The following is a 25,914-nucleotide window of genomic DNA, read 5'->3' as shown; positions in this document are numbered from 1 at the left end:
ATCCATATCCCGGCGACCATGCTCAAATACTTACTAGGGGACATTGGAAAGGCCTCAATAAAGGTCCATAGACTGTTCGCTGTGGCGGGAGCAGTAGCCAAGAGACATATACTCCTGAAATGGAAGTCTAGATTGCCCCCCACAGTCCAAACATGGCTCCGAAACCTGGCTCTCATGCAGGAAAGCGAGGAGATGTATGTGCAGGCCATTCAAACCCATTCTAGACCCAAGGACATATGGGCCCCACTGAGAGCATACCTAAACGCCCCGGCTGTCAGTTCGGATGAAGAAGAGAGTTAGACAAAGACAATTAGTGATAACTCTGTGCAACATGAAAAAAAAATGGTGTAGTTTACAAGTTGTAAATGGATAAGAATGCATTTCTCCCTAATGTTTGAAACGACATGTTTGTCTTTTGCCAAATGCCATGCCAGAATTAAATAAAGGTTTTAAAAAAGAAAAAGAAAAAAAAATGCTAAAGTAGGGGACGCTGAGCATGACATGTGCCTACTCAAAATCCTTACAGGGCAAATTATTATTTGAGTTTTATAATGCGTTAACTTGCAAGGGGGGCTTTTCAAAGTGCTTGTGTGACATATCTACAATGAATAGGACGCATGGGATGAGGTTACACATCCTAGTACATGCTTACATACAGTCAGTATCCAATATATGAGCTGAAACTTGGGTTACAAAGTGTGGGTAATGCATTTGCGAAGGCACCATGAGTAACAAATTATTGTGCTTCAACGTCATTCATATTATAACAAACATAAAACAAGACTAGTATATAAGTCCGGTAACCTTTTGTAGAGCTAGGGTAGGCAGAGTCAAGGTTGTCTGGTAATATCGGAATGTGACCTTGGGTGGAGTTTGAGTCACGATGTAGAATCAAGTAAAGGAGTCATTAGTGGAGAGGGAAGATAATTTGGTTAATGTGTGCAGGCATATCTTGGTTATATGTTCTGTTCATGGAGCCACTTTTTCATATTAGTTTTTAACCTCTCGTCAGTGTATTCTATTTTTAAGGGTTTTAGGTTTTTACGGTCAAGCTTGTATAGTAGGGCAATGTAAATAGGTTAGACCAGACTATCAAGAATAGTTTGCATAATGTATCTTCATTTTGAGAGAAAGCAAATATTAGGTAGCTGCTGTGGCTTGTCCCTTATTACATCTTTTTGAATGGGAGGGAATTGTCTGTGTGCGCTGCTAAAATTCTTCGGGCGGCACCCAGAAGGAAGCTGGGCAAGCGCACATGTGCACAGCTTAGAGGGAACATTGATACTGACTGTATGTAAGCATGTACTAGGATGTGTAACCTCATCCCATGCGTCCTATTCATTGTCACACAAGCACTTTGAAAAGCCCCCCCCTTGCAAGTTAACACATTATAAAACTCAAATATTAATTTGCCCTGTAAGGATCTTGAGTAGGCACATGTCATGCTCAGCGTCTCCTACTTTAGCATTGTTAACATTACCCTATAAGTGGAGAGCAATATTGCAATATCATTTACTGGGGCTGCAAGGGACTATTGGTATGGACTCTGCCTGGCATTATTCGTATATAAAATGAGTGCAACAATATTCAGATAACTAGAAGGTTTTTCACACAATCTGCAACCTTTCAATATGTTCAGAGTTCCATGGAGCATAGACCTTAACAAATGATATGTTAACTCGTTGCTATCCAAAAATGGTTTCACTGAGCACTTGTATAATACGGTTACATAGAATGAACATATATCAAACATTTTATAACAGAACATTTTATAGTGAATGTATTTTTTCTTTTTTCTTTTCTTTTTGGGCCCCCCCAAAACCCAGTTTTCCACCCGTGAAAACCCACCCCAGCCGTTTCTCAAAAATATTGAACCCTTTACCCCACCCCTAAATCCATTCTCTATAAAAATGTCCATTATAAAATATTGGATCTATGTTAATTCTTTATAAAATATTTGATATAAAGACAGCATATCGTATACTCCTACCCAACAATTGAAAGGTGGAGTATGTTGCAAACAATCTTCATGTACTTCATAGTAATTGTGCACATGCAGATTTATGACATTTTCTTAAATTTCACATAATATTGTGAGGCTTTCAATTGGATTTGCTTGCAAAGTATTGTAGGTATTCAAATATCCCAGTTAGTGTTTTACTGCAGAAATCCCTCACCTTTTACAGAGCCCTGTCAACTAATATTGGAGGCTAGTACAGGGGCCGGGCATGGGAACGGGTGAAAGGGAACAGGAGAACATTCCCTTGGGGTGAAGAAATAATCAGCAACTTTCAACAACCAAATCAGATGTTTTGATAGTACAGTACAGTGCAGTACAGTGAAGGGAATGTTTGTTTGCTAAAGGATAGGAAACTATATTCATAGTCTAGGAAACTGTACCTTCTATGTCTATCTGTGCTCAGCTGCTGCAGGCTTTTCAATGTAATCATGAGTTTGCATTTATTGCCTCTAGCATCCCCATGCATCTTGTTCAAATGAGAACAGTGAATTTCAGAGGAGGAGTCCCTAGTTAAATAAGGTACTCAATGGGCTTCGTTACGAGCATGCCGGTCCGGTAACAATGGTGCCGGTCAGCCTACCGGCACCGTTGTCACCGGACCGGCACACTACGAGTCTGCGTGCAGCTGCCATCCCGCCCGCCAGGTCTGACCTGGCAGGTGGAATGGCAGCCGCTCGCAGACTTTCACAGAGGCACCGGCACCGTTATTTGCCGGTGCCTCCGTGTTCCGCATTCCCATTGAGTTCATTGAGTCCTATTGGACTCAATGGGAATGGGGAATACAATTTTTCCGGCGCCTGATTTCCCGGACCGGCGGGGTTAGAATCCCCCGCTGTTGCAGGCAAGCCAGGCGCCGGAAAAATTCACGAGTCTGGCGGCAGCCTTCTGGTTTTACCGGCATGGCTACCTTTGGACTCGTAATGAGGCCCAATATGTTGTACCTGTGAGCATTGCTACTGTTGACTTAAAGGGCAAATATATGTAATTTTCTTCAACAGGGCACCAGAAGAAACCTCAGTAAGGCTCTTGTTGATTTTTGTCTAGGCTGTGGTGAGCAAGAGTGGGCAAAACTATCATCTGTATTATGTGCCCTGTAATTTCACTTCCTATGTCAGGGTTACAAGCAGGGCTTGTATATGATTTTACTCCATACTTGGAATCAAAAGATTTTTCAGGGAGTAAGAAAGTAGTTGGCTTTGCTTGTAGGGTTATTTCATGCTTATTCAAATATGTTCTTTCCCCTTAAAATTCCTCTTGAGATCAGGCAGTAATATTATTCGAGTTTCTACCAATGCTACTGCTCCGCTGGTCATTGGCCCTCATTACAAGTCAGGCGTTAAGGGGTTTACGGCGCCGTAAACGGTGCCGACCCTTAACGCCTGATTACAAGGTTCCCTTTGCGGGTTGCATTTTAACGCCTGCTTTTTGCAGGCGTTAAAATCCAAGCCGCAAAGGGACCTTGGAGCTAATTACGGCACCGTAATTTACGGTGCCGTAATTAGCACCTTCACCATTAACATGGAGCACTATGGGGCTGACTGGCAATGGTGAAGGGGCAATGGTGGATGGCGGAATTAGCACCCCCACCCACCTTGGAATATGGTGCTAATTCCGCCATCCACCATGGCGGAGACCGGCATGGACCATGGTGCTAATAGCACCATGGTCCTACGCCAGGGTCGTAATGAGGGCCATTGATTTGAAAAGATATCGGTGAAACTTTGTGGGTAGAAACAGGGGTAGATTCATATATGTTTAGTTTAGTTGTTTACTACTAAAGCATGCTTAACCCTCATGTATCAAGGTGCTTTAGCTTGGTCACATGGTTACAGATATAGATTACATGGTTCCAGAAAAAAGGTTACATGCTTACGTGGTTACAGATATAGATTAAGTCAGGAGTCATTGAATTATAAATAAGTACATGAATTACAACTTGAGCCAATACAAATACAGATCATTACAAGGTAAAGTTAAGAGTACATACAAGCTTTACAATAACAGCGGTTAGAATAACGGCTTGTTAGTGTTAGAAATGCGGGTCAGGAGAGCAAGTGGCAGGCCTAGAGATAGTGGTCAAGCCAGACACAGTATACAGTTTCAGTACTAATGTTGTTGGGCAAAGAGCATTGTTTTCACCATGGATCTAAAGGTCAAGAAGGAGGGTTCGTCTCTAATGCAGTATGGAGGGAGTTCCAGCACTTGGCTCTTAGCACTGGGAAACTGGAGCACCCTGCCGTTTTTAGGTTATACTGGGGTATATTGAGGCAACGTAGGTAGGACAATTTAATGGGTCTGCTGGAGGAGTGTCTTGAGAATTTGTCAGTCAGGTATTGGGGGGCAGTATTGGCCAGGCATTTGTGGGTGATGACGAGTGTACGTAATTTAATTCTGTCCCTTACCAGAAGCCAGAGTGAGTCTCGTCTGTAAGATGAAATGTGGCTGGATCGAGGTATGTTCAAGGCACAACGGAGGGCGTTAGTCTGGAGAACTTGTAGTCTGTTCAAATTGTGTTCAGTAGAGCCTAGGAATAGGAATAGGGTATTAGAGTAATCCAGTTTGGACAAGATTAGGGCCTTTGCTATAGCGAGGCAGCTATTGGTGGATAAAAAAGGTTTGCAGGCGTTGATTCATTTGTTAGTATAAGCTGTTGTAGAGGCTATGGAATTTACTTGTTTTTTGAGAGAGAGGGTGGAGTCTAGATAGACGCAGAGGGTTTTCACCTCATTGGCGACTCTGATGATATTGCCATCGATGTTAAAGGATTTATACCTGGGGTCAAGTTTGCCTAGACGGACATGAGTGTCGACAATCAGAAGTTCAGTCTTGTCGTCATTCAGGCAGAGGTTATGTGTGGCTATATGTTGTATTTCAGAATCTTTTTCATAGCAGCTTGTGAGTGGGATGAGGACCTGAGTGTCATCTGCATAATTAGTGTAGGTGACACCGAGGCTGTCAAGAGGATCAAAGAGGAGCTTAGTAAATATGTTATAAAGCGTTGGTGAGGTGCAAGACCCTTGAGGGACTCCACAAAGGATGGGAACTGGCACGGCCGCCGCATAGGGGGCGAAAACTCTGGTGGTTCTATTAGTGAGGAAAGAATGGATCCAGCTGGTGGCTTTAGGGGAGAATGCTGCTGCGGTGGACAGGTGTTTGGTCAGGATTTGGTGGTCGACGAGGTCGAACGCAGCTCATAAATCCAAAAGGAATAAGATGGCCAAGTCTCCCTTGTCTCTAGATTCATCCATTTGGATTTTTAAATCTAGTAAGGCTGTTTCCGTTCCATACCTGGGTCTGAAGCCGGACTGTCACAGGCCGAGGAGGTTATTGGCTTCCAGGTGTTGTTGAAGTTGTAGATAGGCCACTCTATCTAGTATCTTTAAGAGGAAAGGGACAGTTGATATAGGTTGGTAATTTGTTGGTATGTTTGGGTCTAAGTTGCGTTTTTTGAGAAAGCAGCATGACCCATGCCCCTTTGAGATTGTTGGCAGTCTTTAAAGGAAGCGTTAATTAAGGTGGTGATGAAGGGTGCTAATTCTTTAGCCCTTCCTTGATGATTGGAGCTAGGCAGTTGTCACCCTGGCAATTGTAGGTTTTAGACCCGAAATTATGTTTACCACCTCTTCAGTAGTGGAAAAGTGGAATGGAGGGCACAAAGGCGGGTGCATGGTAGGCGGGTTGCCTGAGTGAGCATTAGGGGCAAGGCTGTTCTTTTTTGTCTCCATTTTATTTTACAATAGTGATATTTTATCGGATAGAGCTTTCTGGATGTTCGCTCAACAGGCTTTGTCTTTAGTGCCGTCATCACTGGGTGGCACAGTTCTCTTAAGATAGAGAATAACCTCTTTAATACCAGATTTGGCATTTTGTATCTGGGTGTTTTTGTTGAGCATATTGCCCTGTTTTTAGGGAGTAAAATGGATGTTGTATATGCCTTATAGCTGTAAGGCCGGTTTTCTGTAAATGTCATAACTCACAGACCAAGATAATGTGGATAGTGAGCAGAGGCCCAGGATTTCTGATCGTCACATTCTGTGGTGCAGTTATTCTGATGCAATTATCGTCCTTACACAAATTATGAGAGGTATTTTCTCCTGGCCCTTGAATTACTCCATTAAAGTGGCACATGAACTCTTATTGGCATGTTTTCTGACACATTCCTTTCAGTTACAATTATTCATTTTGCAAAAATTGCATAATGTCTGCATTTTTGACACCCACATCAGTGGTTAGTGATACTTGTTTTTTGTCATAAACATGAGTTGTTTCCCAATGGCATTAAGCACTTCCTGTATTGTCTCTGAGCAGTGCTGACAAATGAATAGCCACGACTAAACCTATTGTTTATCCTGAGCATGCAAAGCTTTTTTTTATGCAGGAGTACTTTTGTTAGCTACTATGGCATATCTTGAATTCTTGGAACGGTTAATGAGCTCTCCTTATAATCACATATGAAATAATTTTTATTTAGCCTATATTTTCAGAAAAGGAGTTGCAAGATGCTCCTTTTACAATGATTTGCAAATAATTGCAGTGGGTGGGAAGGGGAAATTGTCTTTCAAACTCTTCATAGATGGTATCTCACTAACTATGTATGCTCAAAAAATGGCTTACATCGTTATTCAGTTGCGCAGAGGGAAAATAATGTGCGCACAAAGAAAAATCATTTCCACACTTAGAGAAAAATGATTAGAGGGAACATTGCTCTCCAGAATTCCCTGTTCAATTTGGTCTCCCCGTCGTACCTCAAAAGGGACTTCGCCATGATTCTGTAAGAGAACCTTCACATCTCCTTGGAAGTCAGGAACAATAACGCCCGCTAAGACGTCTACCCCGAACTTCCATGCTAAGCCAGATTTTGGGGCTAATCGCATGTAACATCCCAGAGGGCGAATTCAAGACTAAATCTGTAGCAATCCTTCCTCTTTTCCCAGTGGGGATAATAGCTTCCTTCCTGCTACAGATATCAAACTCTATTGATTCCTTGGATGGCAACAGAAGGGTTGGTGGCTCTCTGACTAAGCTTCTGAAATTGTAGGGTTCCCCAATTTGTTTCAATTGAGTCACATACCACCCCTAACACCATATGTGAGGAACTCATGGTGGCAACAAGACAGACACAAGTGATTATAGTTCAAGGGTGTTTATTGAACAATGTATTTTGTATTCATTTTGGAAAAAAGCCTATTCTAAACCTAAATCTAAGATGGGAGAAAGCCTCGACCATCAAATGAAAAATAAGGCAGTCCTAGATGTGTTGTGTCAAAATAAGAAGGGCCTATACTAAGAAACCTATTGCCAACCTCACAACTAGTACAAAAAAGGGGTGTGGGATATTTCTCAAGAAAAGGAAGAAGTGTTCTCAAAATAATATGTCAGGATGCGGTAGTCTGGCTCTCCCTTCCCCATGTTTTGACCACAGGGTAAGATGGGAGCTTGGCGCACAGTACAGTGTCGGGCCTCTCCAGCACAAGATGACACTTCCAATGGCAGTTGGCAGGATTGCCGATGGCTAAATCTCTCCTCACTTGAAAATCTCTTGCCTTCGAGGGCCTGTCGTGTTCAGTCAACAAAAACAAAAGTTCCTTTAACAAATGAAAGTTAATTTCTAATATTCGCTGGGTGATGGGTTCACCCCTGGGTTCCCCTCTTCTTAGCGCGGACCCTTCTTGACTTCCTATTCACTTTACTTTCAAGTGTTACGGGATTCACTTCCCTTGCTTTCTATCGATGCAGGATTCACTTATGTGCCTTTCTCTCAATGCAGGATTCACGTCCCTTGCTTTCCCTCAATGTCGGATTCACTTCTCTTGCTTTAAAAGTGCTTGTAGATCAAAGTCATTTGATTGTACAGGGAGTTTGCTCGACTCTCTCTATGACCACTTTGACCTGTTTCGTTGGCCCTCCTACGGCCTTCTGGTACTTGTAGTTTCTCTTATATGGGGCTTGACCAGAGTCTATGGAATTAGCACCCACATGCCGGATTCCCTTTGCAGCTGGTCTCCGCTTCCACCTTTATACAGGTCAAAGTTTGTTAAACTTGGTTCACACTCGTCACTTTGCTCTTCTCATTCAACACAGTCCGGTTCTTATCGATTCTCCCCTCGACTCACTGGCTGTGATGAACCGCTTGGCTGTTGCCTCTCTGGAGTCAAGGCCGGTACCACAGGTGCAGGAGCTTCCCTCGCTCCTGCTTATCGGCATAGGGTTACCCTGTATACCGCTGACATCTGCTGCGGGACACTTGTTCTATTGTTCGCGTCTTAGGCTCTCTTCCACGAAGGTTCTGCGGGCCTAGGATGAAAAGGGCAAGGTCACTTCTCTCCTCGCCACCCTCTCGATTCCTGCCGCCTTTTTCCTTCTCTTGAACTGACGCGTGGTAGCCGTCTCGTCGTGCTGTCTGCTGTACTCGCCTTGCTCCTACTGTGCTCTTTGGGTCCACCTTTTATCCCTGTGGGGTAGGGAAAGCGCCGTCAGGTGTGTGTGATTCTAATCAATTGCCTGACTTTGCCTCACCCTTGTGTTGGGACATGTACGGTAAACAGCTCAGGTGTTAGTCCGTTGTCCTTTGTGTTGTGGGAAAGTGCTTCTTATGCAAAGGTGGGGGGCAGTGGTTTGAAATGTCCTGCGAAAAAGGCTGGGGAAAAGGTGTTAAAGGAAGGTGGATACCGCGTCTCACCTGTTGGTGTCCCACTCCCACTCCCCGAGGACCCCCCATGCAGGTGATCCTTCCACACTGGTCCACCCCAGGAACTGGATCCAACAGCGATGGAAGTGTCCTGGCCACCTGGATGACAGAATCCCGGGTACTAGCTAGGGAGACACCTTCAGGTTTCTCACACCAGTGCCAAGGGCCAAAAGCAAAGCGGGGTGTGCCCCAGGGAAACGGGCGGCCCGGATCGACAGAGGAGGGTGTGAAAGGGGAAAAGTACTATTAAAAAAAAGAGCAGAAGGCCCCCTGGCAGAGTGTAGCACTTCGTGGAAGCTGAGGGTAGCAGGGCCCCAGGACACCAGTTGGCCGGCAGTGGAACCGGCCCCTCCCAACCTGCACTCAGTTAAACAACTGAAAGGTACACACTGTCCCACAGCACCGAGAGAGGGGAGGAAACACAATAGCCGGCTCCGGCAAGCGATGTGGGCCTCACTTTCGGAGGAAGTCCGGAGACTGGAGAACCTACAAGAGAATCAGTAGTTTCTAACCCAAGGAGGCCACTACAGAGCAAGAATATGCTCACCACTCCCGCAGCTTGAGGAACAAAAGGTGTATAAAATAAAACGAACCCGAAGGGTGAGAAAAGGAAGCCCAACACTAAAGAGAGGTCTACTGGCGACGGAAGGGCCTGGTTACGAGAACAGGAGGGAACTAACAACATGTCCAAGACTAAGGGAAAGGAACCTCCAGTCAAAGGGGGCCAGGAAACCCCAAGAGAGCAACCTGCAGATATGTGGGTGAAAGACTCTGACTCCCCCCAAGCAAAACAACAGACCCAAGAGGAAGCTGACAATGACAATGGGGCACCCCAGCCTCAAGAATATCAAAACCAAACAGTGACACAGTCGCTCTTGAAGCAGTACTTTAATGACTTTGATGACAAAATCACAGACACGGTACACAGACAAATGGACAAAATGAGGGGAGACCTGGCGGAGGCCTTGCAGGATATAAAGCGGGACATCAACAAAATGGAGGAAAGGTTAAAAATGTATTAGAGAGATATCCAAGAACTGACGGAGGACTCAAGGAAGATAGAAACCGTTATGGGACAACTGGCGAATGCGACTCCCAACATACAATTGCAGGCAGAAGACCTAGAAAACAGATCTAGGAGATCAAATATAAGAATTTAATGGCTGCCAGAGGAGGTACTAGATAAAGACCTGGGGGCAGTAGTAAAAAGCATTTTTATAGACCTCTTAGAATCAGAAGACCAACCAGATGCACAGAATGTGGACCCGAAGAACAGCTGCATGCCTCTGCAGGAAATTCTACCCCCTACCTCCTATATGTTGGAGGCCTGAGATTGTGCCATGTTTGACACCAGCAGTTGTTCCAATAACGCAGCAGATATTCGAAAGAAGGTATCCACTAAGAAAACTCTATTGAATGTATCCCTGAAGAGACGACAATATGAGGGAGGAACTCCCTGAAGGAATATGAAAAGGAGCTTAGAGGTAAGCTAGTGATGTCACAAGAAACATGCTTAATGCCCTGAGAATATCGGCTAAAGAGAATGCATGGATCTTAAAGAAATTGATGACGAAGTTAAGAATCAAGTAAACTTTCATATGCGAAAAGAAGATTGCACGTGTGCGAAGTACTGCAGAAAATCAACCGTTCAATAATTGTACAGATGCTGAAACGCAAGTAGACTAAGTCATCATAGAAGGTGGCTATATTTAGTGAACAGCCTGCATGCAAAGCCGCCATTATATAGCAGCTGGAAATCGGTGTCATGAATTTAGTAAGCCCGACACATGGAGTGGAAAGGCAGAGAACTGTTCCGCAGCTCAAATAAGCTGAGATTGTGAAAGCGCCTGGCGAGGCTTTCTGACCTGGTGTCAAAAATGAAGCAGCCAAGTTCGGTTATCTATTCTTGAAAGCAGTGAATGCGCGAAGGATGAAGTCCTAGAACAACGATAGTGAGAGCCTGCACTCCCATATATTCCCACAGACAAGGATACTTTGCAAAGTCAAGTTCAAAGACAATCTTCATGGCAGAAGGCTTGCGAGATGAGAGATGATGGGTTAATAGGGTGGGGAGGAAAAGTAAAGTCCACCTCCTGACACCTGGGTCTGAGCTTACGTGCTGCTAAGTGAACCGAATGTTCCAGACATGGCACAAGCGTGCCAACCAATTCTAGAGGGTCATATAATGAAGGGCCTTATAGTGTGATGACCAATGATAAACCATGTAATTAATAGTGTTAAATTATAATAAAGATGACATGTTTTAGAGGTAGGCATAAGTTGTCCACCTGACAGTGAGCAGCCAACCACATGTCATGATACCCGCTCCCGGGGAGCCCGTTCAAGCCCGGCGTCCCCGAAAGCGGACATCCAGTCCCCAAGGAAGGACCCAGCAACCCCATATAGGGGCCCTTTGGACAGTGTCCTGGCGCCTATGGCGCCAGGCTCATAAAAGACATCAGTCCTGGCGCCATAGGCGCCAGGCTCATTATGGGAATGCTTGGGTGCACTTACCTGATGCAGACCATGCTGCAGGATCCCGGCCTCCTTGAGGCCTGAAAGGAACTACTTTACCTGTGGGACTAATTTACCATCCGGGCGTGGTCGGGGAAGGATACATACCTGATTGGAGGAAGGATACATACCTGGAACTTCTTCCAAGGCTATTTAAACCCCACCCGAACAGCCACACGTGCTTCGCGTTGTTCTGCATCTAGCAGCTGGACGCTCACCGTGTCTGCTCCTGCATCCTGACTTCTGCCACGCCTGCCAGCATCCTGGATCACCTGCAAAGGAAGAGAAGAAGAGAATACAAGAAGGAAAAGTCCTTACCTGCTAAATCCGCATCCCAGAGACATCTCGCCGACAATCCTGAAAAGGAAGACTTTAATTTAAAAGCTCATCGCGTCGATCGCTGCAGCGCCGCATTCCACTCACCTTTACAGGGCGCCTCCATGTTCAGCAGCGATCATCCGGATTCGCAGTCACGCCCCAGCGCCTAGGGAGAAAAAGACCAGAACAAAAGGTGAGAGAGAGAAGGGAATAAGGAAAGCTAAATCTCCATGTTAAGACTTACCTGTTGATTCATTCCCTCTTCATTTCGGGTCCGCGCCGCATCCTGGCATTTCCGGAACCCGGCCCCTAAGGGGAAAAAGAGACATCAGCGTTAATGAGCGAATGAAAAGACATTACCAAAAAACGCTCATTAAAGACTTACCTGATTTCTACAAGGATTTCACCTCTCATCTCGGGTCGGTGCCTGCTCCCCGGCATTCCGTACCCCGGCCCCTATGGGGAAAAAGACACTAGCATTAGTACATTAATGCATGGACACAAGGGGAACCTCTTATCAAAAAACTTACCTGGAAGCCAAGCAAGTTTGGTTCTCACCAATCCGAAAATCCAGTGAAGTAACTGGATACCAACGTGCCCCTGCATCAGAAGCAGGATGGAGAGCTCGTCCTTCCAGACCTTAAGGTGAGACGCTACGAGAAATCACAGAAGGGTTTCAAGGAGGGTGAGAGGGGAAAGTGGGAGGCCAATTGCATTACCCCGCAGACAGTTAATCCCCTATTTTCGCCTACAGAAGGATACTTCTGCGAGCCAGACAAGCCAGATTTGGGGGCCCGGTCCAGTCCGTCTTCCGAACCCTGCGCATCACCTTAGAAGAGGTCACAGCAGTGCGAACCAGGCCAGCGCCTCCGTGGGAGTCAGGTGAGCGTAACATCACAATCCTAGTCCCTATAGAAAGTATATTTAAATGTTTCTCTTAGCCAATCCCAAACTTTGGTTTTCTATTATTAGCTATGTAGTATGATGTAACCTCTGACATTTTTTGTATAAAGTCTATGTTTTATAAGAGAACCGTTGAGAGCCTGAACGAACGTCCGTTGATGTCTGTTGTAATCTCCCCGTTTTAGATGATTGTTACTAAAACAGACTCTTTGCCATCTTCCGGAGTTGGTTCGATTATTTGGACTCAGAATTACTCTGCGAGCCCATCCATTGCATGCACGTTACTAAAGGGCCATAAACTCAGGGGCAAGGCCAAGGTACGTTCTAGTAGCCCTCCATGATTACACCACGAAGGAAAAGATTCAGCTAACTTCGAGGAAGGCTAAACAAATAACCTACAATGGAACAGACATACTCCTTTTCCAGACCTTGTCCCAGATAATGCTCTCCAAAAGGAAGAAAATGTCCCAGTCCTGACGGTGCTCCTAGACAAGGACATTCAATACCGCTGGACCTTCCCATTTGGGTTAGTCTGTGAGTGGCAAGGGAGGCACCACCAGATTGGGTCCGATGAAGAAGGTTCAAGAATCATGGGAATTGAAGACGAGGATCGGGCCAAAGAGATCCCCCAGCGAAAGATCTGAACAAAATCAAGGTATGGAGGTGGTCAACAGCGAAACATAAAAAAAGCAAGAAGAGAGGGTACCAGCCTCAACTGAAAGGCCTGGCATTCTGACAACAACAGGAGATGGGGAACCTACCGGCAAAGGCCACAACTTGCTGAAACAAACTTAGAGGAAAGAGGGGCTAAACAGAAGGCAAGCCTGGGGAGGGCGAACCACAGGGACAACAAAGATGGTTCTGGGGTGTGGGGAGTGGAATCGGGAATGGGTTCGGAAGAATCCGCAGATGCACAAGCTGGGAGTAGCAAGTGACTCGATCCTCGAGATGGCGATTCGGGAGGGTCGGGCCAGAAGCTGGTTGAGTCCACCCAGCGGAAGTGGGGGAAGGAGTAAAGGTGAAGGGGAACGGGGGGGTGAGGAAAGGAAGGGGGAGCTCAGGGAGGGGGTCTGAATGAGGTCCAATGAAGAAGCAGGAAAAACGAGGTGACTCCCAAGACAATGGATAGGCAAGGAAGGTTGCACATCATCTCCTTGAACATTAATGGGTTAAACTCTCCCTTGAAAAGGAAAATGTTGGAACGATTTATACAAAGGGAAGGCCCAGATGTAATAGCTCTACAGGAAACACATGTACAGAGCAAGGACAGAGATAGGGTGGGAATACGGGGCTACAGTCAAATACATCAAGCCAACCATACGGCCAAGAAAGGCGGAGTGTTGATAGCCCTTCATAATAATCTCGATCACACAGTTATAGATAGCAAAAGGGAGGTCCAGGGGAAGATACCTAGCCTTGAATTTAAAGGGGAGGGGGAGGGATACATGATTGCTACTATTTACGCACCCAATACTGGACAAGACGGCTTTATTCAAACATCTTTGGCCAAACTGGAAAGATTTGCCAAGGGTTCTATAGTCCTGATGGGGGATTTTAACCTGGCATGGGACCCTGAAAAGTACAGAAACAGGAAAATCATGGGCAGGCAGGATAAAGCCTCGAAAGAACTACTAGAAAAAAATTGAAAGGCTAGCATTGGTATATGTATGGAGGAAAAGGGAAGGGGAAAAGGAGGGGTAACCGTTCCACTTACACGCACATAGCTCGTCATCTAGGATAGATTATACATGGTCATCCAGAGCGCTTGTGGGACAGGTGTCCGACATAGAGGTTGGAGCAATTACCTTGTCAGACCATGCTCCCATGACCCTGACTATTAGGAGGAGCCCAGGACCCCGGGGACTGTGGAAATGGAGATACCCCACATACATGTTCTGGATGACCACCTAACGGAGGAGATTAGGGCAGGAATTGCGGGCTTCTTTAGGGATAACAATGGGAGGGACAAATCATTGCAGACGAGGCGGGATGCGTTCAAGACAACGATTAGCGCAAAGGAAATAGCTGCCAAGGCCCATAGGGAAAGAGAACTCAGACTTCTGGAAAAAGATCTGGAGGATAAACTAAAGAAGGTTATGGCCAAGATGGGAGTGGGAGTGAGCGGTGAAACAAGAAGGGAATATAGGAACATAAGGGGTCAATTGGAAATAATACAGGCTAGGGCGGCAGAAAGATCCCTACTATTCCTCAAAACAAAATACTATATTAAAGCTAATAAGTCAGACAGGTTCCTGGCTAGGATGTTAAGAAGGGAAGAGAAGGCCAAAACTATACAAAATATAAAATTGGAGGGAGGGGGCATGAGTAAGGAAACAGCTGACATCTGTCAAGAATTCATTAGAACCCCAATAGGCTAGTTACATATAAATAGCAAAATAAACACAAAGGCTAAAGCATTTTTTAAGAAGAAGCAACCCGATTGTAGTCACGGCATGAAAATTGCACATAAAATGGCCGCCTTACGCTGTAGCGTGACATCATTGCGCAACGTAACGTGGCGGCGTCACGCTATCGCGGCCTTTAAAAAGGAAACCTTAGAAAGTGTTGACAATTAGAAGATGTAGTACTCAATTGGAGAGAATAATGGCATGTTTAGAATAAGAGACCCTAACACCTAAAAGATGGCCAAAAATATGTTTATTGGATTTCAAAAGAATAAGGCCTAATTTCTGACTTTTTCCATTATTTACAGAATTTCTAAAAAGATATATATCTCCATGAGATTATAAATGAGAGATATAAAAATATAGAAAAAGGAATACTAAGAAATCAGAGGAATCACTGTATGTGTAAATAAAAGAATTTAAATTTAGGTGAGTGCATGAAACAACCTATAAAATCATAGCTGCTTATCACACCTCACCACCACAATAAACTTAATATCCATTTATGATTTTTATTTTCAAGACAAAATATTTCAATTTCTTATTCTTTCTTTCATATTCTTACTTCCAGTATCTCTCCTGAAGAACCACGAGTTAAAAACCGTAGGGAGACACGTGCTGAGAGAAATAAAAGTGTACAGAGAGGAAATAAAGAAATATGAATATGTGAATTAATGAAAGCATGAAATTAATGCAAAGAATAAATACCATATAAGGAATAATATCATTTGTGTGATTTATACCTGAAGCGCAACCCACTAACGTGTTTTTCAAAAAGAAAAACAGCTGACATCTGTCAAGAATTCACTAGATATTACACAGAACTATATAGTTCCGACAATCCGCCGGAGCAAAGACAAGAGGAATACATAGACAACAGTGCATTAACAAGAATAACAGAACAGGACAGAGAGGACCTAGAACAAGACATTGTGACGAAAGAGGTGCATAGGGCCATAATAGCACTACCCTTCAATAAGTCACCAGTCCAGGATTGATTCCCTTCAGACTTTTATAAATCCTTCAGGGAATCCTTAATACCACACCTGGTGTCACTCTTCAACGAATTTGGGAGAACAGGACAAATCACTCCGTCCATGGAAGAGGCACAAGTAGTCCTGCTCCCAAGAAGGGCAACAAAGACCCGACTGTGTGCATCTCATATAGGCTGATAGCCCTAATTAACGTTGACGCTAAAATGTATACAAAGATCCTAGAGAACTCCTACCAAATGTATAACAAAAAGGAGGTCCACCAGGTTCTGGGGACAACAACAAGGCACACAATAGGCTGACAATGCCTGTGTAGTTTAAATAAGGTCAATAGAATGTTTCACAAAGTAAATAAATTAATAAAACATAGTCATTTTTAAGAATGTAGATTCAACATAGGGTAATAAAGAAATAATAAATTGAGCAAACATTACAATGATTGAAAAAACAAGAGTTTGCACGTATTTTATAAGTGTTTGCTCAATTTATTATTTCTTTATTACCGTTAATTAGGGCTATCAGCCTATATGAGATGCACACGGTCGGGTCTTTGTTGCCCCTCTTGGGAGCAGGACTACTTGTGCCTCTTGCATGGACGGAGTGATTTGTCCTGTTCTGCCAAATTCGTTGAAGACAAAGGACTCATACCTCCACCAGGGCGTCCGATTGTTTCCGGGATTAGTTCTATACTGGAACCCCTCTCACAATATGTGGATTTCTTTATCAAAGACCAAGTTCCAAAAATGACCAGTTATGTTAAAGACTCTACTAATATGCTGACTCTTTTAGACACCATCGCATACAATTCAGAAAGGGAATGGCTAGTCACTATCGACATAGAGTCCCTTTACACCCGGATACCGCAGCAAGAGACATTGCAAATGCTTAGCGGAATGCTACACTCGGGTATGGACCTGCATGGAGTCCCACCCAGCTTCATCTTATCTCTAGCAGAAATAGCATTGACCAAGAACTACTTTCTCTTTGAAGAGACTTTTTACCAACAGATCTCAGGAACTGCGATGGGGGCAACTTTTGCCCCCAGCCTCGCTAATCTGTATGTGGATTTATTTGAACGCCAACACATCTATCCTGAGACCAATCCATATCTCGCCCATTTAACTATATGGCGGCGTTACATTGACGATATTTTTGTGATATTCAGAGGCTCAGAACACGATATAGAGGCTTTCCACACCTGGCTCAACTCCCTCAATCCCCATCTCAAGTTCACCATGGAGAGACATAGATTTAACACCCATTTCCTCGACCTTGCCATCTCAGCATCTAGTGGGTACCTCTCCTCGAGCGTTTACAAGAAAACCACAGACAGAAATTCTTTGCTTTGCTACTCAAGCTACCACCCCAAGGCACTCAGAGATAATTTCCCCTTAGGGCAGTTCCTGCGCTATAGAAGGCTGTGCACACAGACTCCAGACTATACCAGACAATCCAAACAACTCCAAACGCAACTCGCCGAGAGAGGTTACCCTAGGAGGATTATCAAGGACACCTGTAAAAGAGCCAGGAACATTCCACGTTCCATCACCCTACAACAGCATACCAAACCCAGAGAGTCTAACACCTTCACAGCTGTGTTCAGTTTTTCACCTCTTCTCAATAAAATCAAAAGGGAAGTAAAAAGACTTTGGCCTATTCTCAACACAGGCGCCTCCAACATCTCTGTTCCACGATTTGCCCTTAAGAGACGTTGCAATGTGAGAGATAAGGTCGTCAAGACTCTGATACCTAGCATACACAGGAAAGAACCCACCCAGGGTACCCTTTGGAATACTCCACCTATCAAGGGACATGCGCCCTGTGGTAACTGCTCCATTAGCGCCCAGACCGCCAGAACTACACAGATAGAGATTGGATGGAAAACACCATGGATACAGAACACATTTACTAATTGTAACACCATGGGCATTATCTACATGATAACTTGCCCCTGCAACCTGAGGTACATTGGCATGACCATTAGGCCAGTTCGAACCCGCATGACCGAACACAGATCATGCATAAGAACGAACAAGCTCACTGCACGCTTGGTGTCCCATGTTTCATCAAAAGGACACACTGTGGATCAGTTCAAGTGGACTATCATTGAGAAAGTCACACCGCCCCGCAGAGGCGGCAACTATCTCAATATGCTGTTCAAGAAAGAACAGATGTGGATTTATAGACTCAACACCTACTCTGAAGGCTTGAATGAACAAATCCAGTGGCACGAACTAGCAGTGCTGTCCTGAATCCACACTCCTTGCAGCACCAGAAGTGCCCTGTTCTCTGTTCACCTCCCTTGTTTGACCCTTCTGGTTTTTTCGTGTTTTTTCATGATTCCCTCATGATTTTCTCAATTTACATCATTTTTTCTGATCCATCCTTATTCCCATCTGCTCTCCATTCATCCTTATACATCTTTTTCGTTGCCAATTGTTGCCCTTGAACCACTCTCCCTAAACCCCCCCTTTTTCCCCAGTCTCGTCCACAAGGGACCAGGTCCTTCGCAGCACCGACGGAGATTACGCTCCAGTGCCTGACCCCTGCCAGTCCGAGCGCGCTCTTCTGCTGTGTTGAGAGGCGCTCGGGCTTCTTTTTCCTTTTCTCCAACGCGTGAGGCATTTCCAAGGAGTCAGCCGCGTCATTGCGACGCAAGCGCATTTTCCCGCTCTTTTTATAGGCGATGGGGCTTTTTTCATCAGAATCGCCAGTCCTGAGCTATACAGCTAGATACAGCACACGGACAACACGGAGGCAAGCAGCAGCCCTCTAACAGGTACGGCCCACACCCAGGCATCATGGACCATTTCTTATTTAGCCTCTGCCATGTATTTTGCTGACCATCCTACCACCTTGATTTGGTTTGCTTTTCCAACAGGTATACCTGACCTGTGCGTCTAGTTGCTGCTTTTTCCATCTGTTTTTGGTGCTTTGAGCAACCTTTGATCACCGATCGCCTCCTGCCTCCTTTTAAGGATGCCTGCCAAGAGGTAAGGTTTTTCAGCTCTCCACCCCGGCACACATCTTGAACCTTTTTTGGGAGGTTGCTGCCCCCGCAACCCCTCTTTGTTTACCACAAAGGGGCCCACTGCATTTGCCCTGTTTGCACACCTTCCACCAACCTGTGTGCACGCCGCCCTCCCCCTTCGGCGGTGCCCACCAGTCACCTTAAGAGACGTTTCTCCTTCACTTTCCCACTTCCCTTAACCTTTGGCGGTGAGACTCCTCACAGGTGCTCAGGCACCCTCACCTCTCCTGTATTTATTGACCTATTTAGTTCTTGTTCCCACATGCTCACCCCAATGCATGAAGACCTCCACCCTAATGCTTGCATGCATTGATTGTTGCTAGTCTTCCTCAATTGCCCTTCCCCCTCCTTGATTATTTTTCTCCATTTCTCCCCCCCCTCCCTTTTGTCTCCCCACAGGAGACACCAGCAATTCTCTACTTGTTCAGCATCTCTCTGAACCTCGGCAACCCAGCTTGCATTTCTAATCACAGTCCTGAAGAAGATGGCTCATATTTCCTAAGCCATTGAAACCGGTCGACCCCTTTCGGTCATGAGGGATCTCATGACCCACCTTTGATCTCTTCTACACCAAAAAAGAGACTCTATTTTCTGAAAATCATTCGCTGTAGCACACTCATTACCACAGAGTGAGCTAAACATTTTTATAAGAGCCATTTTTTAGCCCTCCAGCCATCTGGCTGTGTTTTACTGATTCACCCACCAGTGATCTCTCCAGCTGTACTGTTTCACACCCCAACCACAGTGACCTACGGGCACTATTAAAGTACCCACGCTTAAGATCGAGCAGTCTCAAGATCTAATCCACAGCTTTGTTGAACACTGCTCAACCTTCTGGAGAACACCATTTTTTAGACCTTTTCACTTTTTGACGACCTTTGTCTGTCTACAGACACTGCCACTTGTATAGAAGGTTGAGGGACAGCACTCTCCTCTATATCTGTTAGATAGGCGATACAGCACGCGCTACCCAGGGATAGGCACCCCCGCCAGGGTTAGGGTGTTCTTCCTTAGGGTAAGGTACGCCGAGCCGGGTAGCTTCACCCAGACCATAACTTAGGTGCATTCTATTAATACCTATTGCATAACAATGTGGTGTGGTGTAAAGCATTGATATAACTCTGTCTTTAATAAATAATTAACTGATAATCCTTTATTTTAAGTTCTAACTGCTAGGCCCCAATAAGGGTAGTCTTATTAAATTGACTACTTAGAAGATGTTGTCCATAAACAAAAATGTCTTCTAATATCCAAGCTCACAAGCAATCTCTAAATAATTCAATTCTAAGGAGCTGCACCAGTATAAATGAACTATCGGTACGCAGACTATTATTTTATGATGTGTTCAGACCAGGTCATGCTCGCAGACCCCTCTATGACAATACACGAAGCACTGCGGACACCAACGGCCAAGTGAGTTAGAAAGTAGAGAAAACAACGGAAACCAAACGTCCTTAAGACTGAAGGTCCAAAGAACACCCTATGACCAAGGCAGAGGTGGAATGTAAGGAGTGACATAAAAGGATGGGACCCCAAGCTACAACATCGTTCTGGGACCCTGTGACAATTATGCATATTTCTTCGGCCCCCCATGTCTACTATTCAAAGGTGTGAAGCTGCAAACACAGATTAAATAATGTGAAGTCAGTAGTGCCTAGGCCAAGATAAACTTCACAGTGTTCAGTCTCATTGTTTTACCACTTTAACAGTTCATCGCCTTTTTGATATGGTGAAGTTCGGCCTATCTCAATGTTAAGTTATGTTAGAAAAACATTTAGAGCGCACGCTCACCCTAATGTATCATGGTGCTAGGATACTAAGGAGGGACCAGCCGATCATTCTAAAAGAGGAGAGTTTTTAAAAGACGATGAAATTGCAGGTGGTTCTGAATGCTCCGTAAGGCCATAGGCAGATTGTTCCAAAGAGTTCCTGCTAACAAAATGGGAATGACCACAAGATTGGCCGTCCTAGATCACAGCAAACTGGTAGGGATGTAAGATCTAAATTTAGCCTGCACGTATTCTGCCCCTTGAAGATAGAAGGCCCGATGGACCAGGCAGAGGGCCTCGAAATTAATCCTTTTGGCCATCGGCAGCCAATGCAAAGAGCGAAGCACTGGGCTGATATGAGCACCATAGCGGGAGCCTTTGCCCACCCTGGTGGCCATATTTTGCAGCCTCTGCAACCTCTGGATCAGGCCCTTTGGCTGGGCCAGATAGAGAGCATTGTAGTAGTCAGGGCGGCTAGTGATCAGGGACGCCACTACCTGAGGGTGGAGATTCACCGGGAGAAAAGGAAGTATCTTCCGGAATACCCTCAAGGAGTAGAAGCCCATCTTACATACCGCACTCACCTGTGTGGCCATTGACAGGGAAGAGGATAGATAGACCTCCACGTTGTTAGCTGAAAACACCAGGGTTTCGAAGGTCCCCAAGAACAGATGGCCAGCAAGAAGAACCCTCGGGAGTGACCTTTGAAGAAACCACCATCAGTACCTCAGTTTTGTCCCCATTCAGCCTTAGCCAGTTGCTGTCCATCCAGCTCCTCACGGCCACCAGACACTCGCCCAGTCGTGTCGACACCTCTGCCTGATCTTGGTCAAACCTAACTAGTATTTGGGTGTCGTCTGCATAGGCATAGCATCTGAAGCCATGGGAGCAGATGAGAGCAACTAGCGGTTGTACATAGAGATTATACAGCATAGGGGACAAGGCAAAGCCTTGAGGAACACGACAGGATAGAGAATGTGAGCCAGAGAGAAATGGAGGTAGTGAGAGTGTTTGGCGGCGGTCAGAAAAAAGTAAAATCAATCCATGACGGTACCGGTGATGCCTGCAGCGGCAAGCCGGGCAAGAAGGATGGCGTGGTCGACCGTATTGAAGGCTGCCGATAAGTCCAGCAATATCAGGGCCCCCACGCCACCTTGGTCAACCAGCATAGTAAGATCGTCCAGTACCGACAGCAGGACAATCTCGTTGCCCCGCCCTGGACAGAAGCCTGACTGAAACGGATCTAAGCCCGAGGATTGTTCAAGGAAAGACGAGAGAAGAGGGGCCACCAGAGACTCCAAGAGTTTCATAAAGAAGGGGAGGAACGAGATATGCCTATAGTTAGCAAGAGTAAGAGGAGCAAGAAAGGGTTTTTTAAGGGGTGAAGAACAGTGCCTTGCTTGAGCTCTTGCCGTACTGTACCTAGTTTACAGGAGTTGTTTACTGCCGCTGTGACCCAGGGGGTTATTGCCGGAAGAATCTCCTGCAGGACCATCACTGGGATTGGGTCTGACGGGGCAGCAGATTTCAATGAGCTAATCTGTCTTGCGACCTCAGCAGTGGAGAATTCAGGGAAACATGACCAGTATTGCTGGACCTGATCACTCACTGTGCCACGGACAGCTATGCTATCAGTCAAAGCAGTAAGCTGTATGCGATCCGCAATGTCCAGGACTTTGGCCACAAAGAAGTGAAGTTAGCCAGTGAGTTAGATAAGGTTTGAGAAGGTGTTACTCTGGGTGCTATATGAGCTGTGGATGAAAAGGTCTTTACTACGGCGAACAGCTCTTTAGATTTATTGCGAGCCGACATGACTCCATCTGTGAAGAACAGCTGTTTCGCTGATTTGATAGAGGCATGATAGGAATTAGTCAGCTTCTAGAAGAGGCTTTTTTTCCAGCAGGCCATAGGAATGCCACCACTTACGATCTGCCTGCCTGACTTCAGGTTGGCGTCTTTCAATGCAGCAGGGAACCAAGGAGCGGTGGGATACTTATGGGACTGAAGGAGTTTGAGTGGAGTGACTGAGTCAGGAGTTTGTTCTAGAATCTGAGCTAGTGACGAGAGATTAGGAATTGCTAGACAGTCATTAGTGACCTTAGCCATAAGAGCGTTAAGGTCGGCTGTGCGCCAGTTACGACGATAGGTGGCAGTAAGAGGTGGTTTAGGAGACGAGTTAATGATTTGACCAGCGAACAGGGCTAATCGCTTATATCGAGACATTAGGATCAGAAGAAAAAATATGATCCAGAATGCCTCCCTGTAGATGAGTAGGCTCGGTTACTAGGTGAGTCAGTCCCAGATCTGCCAGAGACTCGAAGAGCTGGGTGTGACCAGAGGCCTGCGGGATATTTAATCTAATATTGAAATCACCTAAAACTAATAAATTGGAAAACTCAGATTGACGGCCTGCAACAAGATCAGTAAAGGTGTCTGCAAAACCATGCAATGGGCCGTGGGGGGGGGGGGCGATAAACAATCAAAAAATGCAGTTATGTTATGTATTTATTTTGAATTTTTTTTTATTTTTATTGGTTTGTTACAAAAAAAGACACATACAGTTGATTGCAATGTTATCAAAGAAGAGGAAAAATGACAACAAGGAAATCAAGGAAAACAGTTATCCTCCCATCGCTTTTTCCCTTTTTATGTTTAGCGAGGAATCAAAACACGATCCTTAACTTGAGGCTTTAGGTATGCCTTCAGCCAATGTCAGTTTATTCACCACTTTTTCTAAGAAGAAGGTTAGTTCAATCATCAGCTTCCGATCAGAGTCATTAAAAAGTTCACACCCCCAATCATCAACGTCTAAAGATGGTCTTGCGGCAAAGAATTCTCCTAGATGATCATTATGTTCTTGTGTCAGGTCCTGACAAAATAGTGTTAGGTGCTTCAATGTCTCATGAGATTTTAAACATAAGCTGCATGTTAGTACTGCAAGTTCGTCCTTTGTCCAGAAGTGTAAGGTTTCTCTTGTTGGTATTTGGTTTAAACAGAACTTCATGAAGATCAACCTGCGAACTCCTCCAGGAAACTTTTCCAGGTACGGCTGGACCGTATTGTACCTCTTCGCTTCACTCGGAACCATATTCAAGGCTCTATGTTTGCGACACATGTCTCCTGTGTCAATCGAGTCCTGGATCGATAACATGGTTTATCGATCGTCCTTTACGGGCCTAACCCCTTTTGAGATGATGAGGGGGAGGAAACCTGGGTCCAAGCTGAGAATTCCTGCCTTAGGTGGTGGTGGTCAATCTCGTGTGGATATGCAAGATGTATTGGATAGGGTGCGCGCCAAACAAGCAACCTTCTGGCAAGCTCAACTTAAACAAAGGTAATCTTTGCATGTAGAGGTGGGTGACCGAGTAGTGGTGAAGAATCCCAGGTTTGTGGCGAAGGGTTTGAGCAAGTTCATGCAGCCAAGCATAGTGACCAAGGTTGGTCGTGGTTACGTGAAGTTGCAGGACGGTACCAGGTGGTGCTTGAGGCGTGTGGTTCTGGTGGAAAAGGGAAGTAGGGTCGTGCGCGAGAGAAAGGCCTTAGGTGCGGATGGTCCACATATGGGTTCTGATGGCTGCTCGACTGCCGTTCTGCCTGTAAGTACTGATTGGTGCAGTGGTGGCACGGAGGGTGATGATAACGGTGCCACTGGGATTGTAAGTCCAGAGGGAGGTTACCCAACGGGGAGCGTTGTGCGTTCTGATGGTGAGAGGTGTGTCCCATTGATCTCTACCGGGGGAGGGTCTGGGGGTGATGGTGAATCTGTGTCAGTTCGTGATGAAGCAGGGGTGCCTGCTGCTGGGCAGGTCACTGATGAAGTCGGTGGCTGTAAGCGTGTTCCAAGTAGGGTAAGGAAGTTGCCTGTTTGGATTGTTTTGCAAGGTCCAGCTGTCAGAGCCTATGTCGGCTAAGATTTTTTTTCACAATGTTGTGCCCACAATGGTGCTACACTCCCACTATTACCACTGGCTGGATCTTTGAGGATTACATATTGAGGAGCCACCTGCTTTATGGTAATTTTGCGATACTCATTAAGGGTGCTCCACATTATTCTTGCATTAATAGACAGCAAGCCAAGCCTGTATCTTATACATGCGGTCGGTACACCCTTTGGTTGCCACATGACCTTTGACCAAAATGAGTGTTCAAGAGAGGACCAAAATTCTGCAGTACAACCAAGAGCACCTTCTGCACCATGTATCAGGACGGGAACGGCCTTTTGCTTGTAAAAGTTTAACACTGAAGTTAATGAAGTTAATGAACATTTTCCAAATTTTCTGTTCAGTGTGCAAGCTTGAGGCGTAAGTTGCTTGCATTTGGCCTTAGTTCTTTCTACCCACGGAGCATCGTTGAGACTGGCACTGACACACATGCCTAGATAAACAGTTTGTTTCACCAATTAAATGGTTACATTTCCCAGTTTCCAGGTAAACTTTTTTTTCCTTGTTTACATCTCTGTTCTTTTGCAGATTTCAGATTTTTTTGTGTTGACACACAATACTTTTTGGTGGATGTATTGTTCTAGGATGTTTAGTTTGGGCTGGAGGCCTATGGGTGTCAAGTCCAAGAGGACCAGATTGTCCGCATACAGTATCCAATTAACTTAATTGCCGTTAATCTTTGGAGGAAACACCTTGGCTGCTACATATGCCTACCAATGTCTGAAATTAACAGGTTGAATATAATCGATGCCAATGGGCATCCCTGTTTTACACCTCAACCAGTTTTTATGGGTTCCGATAAGGTGCCCTTTTGTTGCAATCTCACCCTTATCTCTGTCTCCGTGTGCAAGTCTTTTATTGCCATTTGGAGGCTATCAGGACAATACCATGCAATCATTTTTTACCATAGCAGCTCTCTATCGATGCTATCAAAAGCCTGCGATTGGTCAACGAACGCAAGATATATCTTCTTGTCTGTTCTGATTGCCTCCATTTTTAGTAGATTGAGGAACATCAAATTTAATCCACAGCCGACTCCCTTCACATAGCCAGTCTGCCCGCAGTCCAAATGGCTGTTTGTTGTTATACACTTCATTAGTTGTTTTTGGAGCTGTGTGGCGTATAGCTTGCCTAGCACATCCAAAAGTGCGATAGGTCTATAATCTTTTGGCTCAGCACGATTGCCCTTTTTAAAAATCGGGACCACTATCGCACTTTTCCAGGTCGCTGGAGTTGCCCCTTTACTGGCTATGTTGGCGAACAGGTTTGCACAGATGTTTGCCCACACTTTCGGATTTTGTTTTAGAATACGATTTGTTAGTCCGTCGGGACC

General features: G+C 45.2%; 1 protein-coding gene across 1 annotated transcript in view; it reads right to left on the bottom strand.

The window, feature by feature from the left end:
• Positions 1 to 25,914, bottom strand: part of ATP8B4 (ATPase phospholipid transporting 8B4 (putative)) — a 5,389,235-nt gene that overhangs the window by 5,349,601 nt on the left and 13,720 nt on the right. The window lies entirely within an intron of this gene.

Source organism: Ambystoma mexicanum, chromosome 11, assembly GCF_040938575.1.
Source record: "Ambystoma mexicanum isolate Mex_15411 chromosome 11, UKY_AmexF1_1, whole genome shotgun sequence".
NCBI classification, from domain to species: domain Eukaryota; kingdom Metazoa; phylum Chordata; class Amphibia; order Caudata; family Ambystomatidae; genus Ambystoma; species Ambystoma mexicanum.
The sequence above is the reverse complement of the archived record's forward strand: the minus strand, read 5'-3'. Positions and strand labels throughout refer to the sequence as shown.